This window comes from Etheostoma spectabile, chromosome 14, assembly GCF_008692095.1.
Source record: "Etheostoma spectabile isolate EspeVRDwgs_2016 chromosome 14, UIUC_Espe_1.0, whole genome shotgun sequence".
Lineage (NCBI taxonomy): Eukaryota > Metazoa > Chordata > Actinopteri > Perciformes > Percidae > Etheostoma > Etheostoma spectabile.
Window position 1 is genome coordinate 20,305,090 of NC_045746.1, and position 2,394 is coordinate 20,307,483.

A 2,394-nucleotide genomic window follows, 5' to 3' on the forward strand; every position below is an offset into this window, starting at 1 on the left:
AGCCACAAAATGGAGACTGAAGTCACGTGACAGACGAGTTGTAAATAGGGAGATATGAAAAGTCGACCCAAACTGCAGGACACTTTGGCATTAGGATGTTACAGTAAAACACCTGTATGTATTATTTTTCAATACATTTAAAACGTTTCAATTTCCAGAAATGTTTTCTTCCTATACTTTGCGTGCATGGCTTATGTCTCCTAACTTTAGATTAATTTATCTTCACATTTTAATATTTAGTGAAAAGGTACATGCTTCTCTATGGGTAAAATGTTTACTGTTGGTACTTGTTGGTAAACATTTTAACATCCCCTGGATGAATTAATAAAAAGCTGTGGTGGTCCAGCTGAAAAAAATAAAACAAATCAATTCATCCATGTTCTTAAAAAGGACAGTTTAGAGATATAGATATATAGATATATCCGGCACGGTGACTCATCAGGAAAACTTGCTTTCTATCAGCAATTATGTGCCAACAGCGAGTTTCAAAGGCATATGCCAACTACTGTCGCCATCTTAGGGTGAGGCCTTTAAAAACCCAAACACAAAATGGTTGACAGTGTGCATACAAGGTTAGAAAATGCAAAGTAATAAAGCAAATAAAAATATTATTCAAAAGACACTGTGGCTGTATCTCTGTGGTGTAATGGAAAAGACTCATGTGCATCCTCAAACCTCAGTGTCCAGCTATACATTCATGTGTGTGTGTACTGTGTGTGTCTTTGGATGTGCGTATGTGGCGAGAAGCTTTTGCCTAACCAGTTCAGCACCATATCGGCCAAACTGGAAAGTCCCTCTATCTTTCTTTCACTTTCTTTCTTCACTGTATTGTGTAATCAGAGGCGGCCTGACTCAGCCAAACAACGGCAGAGCTAAATGTCTGGTGACTGAAAGCATTCTGGTTTTACCTCTCTACCTTTCAGGTCAGCAGCTTCTGGTGATTATGTTCAGCAGCTGTCAAAGTGATATAGTTGATATGATACAAAACACCTGTCACACAGCCTGACGTAGGGCAACAACTGATGCATGTTCCTCTATAATGACTTTGTTAACATTTAGGCATTTGACTGATGACCCCACCCAGATCAACAGGTTGTAGTTTGGCTTTAGTTTGGTAGTCTTCACCAAACTTTAACAGAAAAAGTGGCTGTTGATGAAGATTTAATGATGTTTGTATGAATCAAACTTATGCCCTTTTTTACAGGGTACAGTTTCCTTCCAACAGGCCCTATAGAATATTTTAGATCAGGTTTTTATCCTGCAAATATTCAGTGGTGGGAGAAGTATTAAGATCATTTACTTAAGCAGTAGAACTGATACAACAGTATGGCATAGTACTCCAACGTACCAATCCTGAGATCAAGCCTTTAAAGCAGAGTAACAGCGCTCCAGTGGTTGTAGTTGGCACTTTTACCATCAGCCATGTGATTTCTCGGAAACAGTCTGTTTGGCAGATTGGTAAATTAGGTGAGTCTCAGAAGGCAAGAAAAGGTGGAACCATTGATCTCGGCTGCCATCTAGTGACAGCAACAAGACAGTACTAATAATAATAAGAACCATCCCTGACACAAAAACCACCATGGGTTGTGAAGTGGTTATCAGTGTCATTTAGCATTATTTTTACTTGTGTTGTGGGAGATCTGGTGATGTGTGCAGATTCACAGGAAACCACAAGTTTCAGCTTGTATCAGAGAGGTGCCGGTGAAGAGCCACATGAATGTTGACAAAGAGATTAATTCCACTGGTTTAAGACTCAGTGTTGTGGTTTTTTATCTTGTAGCCATAAGATCTGTATATTTTAGCATAGGGTTTAAAATACAGATATGGTCTCCTCTTGTCCTTATAGACTCTTCCACAGGGACAGAAAACTGTCAGCTTGAGGGAATGGTGTCAATTTCAGCTACAACACAGTGTCTTTTACCACCACACTACACTACTACATGTGTTATGAATAAATGAATCATTTAACAGTGATTCAGAGGTTCAGGCTTACACTGGGACAGTCTGATTCTCAGTGTGTCAGGAGCAATAGGGTGGGAGGTTGACATCATTTACCATAGACCGTATAAGAAAAGGACACAGCGACGCCATAGACTTTGCGTTACTGCGCAGCCTCCAATTGAGCTGGACGACGTAGCTGTGACGTGACCAACCTGTCTGAGTTGTGAGTCTTCTGGTAGTTGTGCCAAGAGAAATCTCAATCATTCCCAATCTTGCCACATAGTATACCAAAGGATTTCCAATCCATAGAAACGTTGCTGAAATACTTAGTTCCGATGCTTTCATGGACTCTCTATGGGCTTCTCCCTCGACTGTCTGCCTCCACGCTCCAATTCCCAATTACCTGCTTAGCTTTTCTAGTAATTTCTCTTTGAAGAAACTAGAATATAAGAC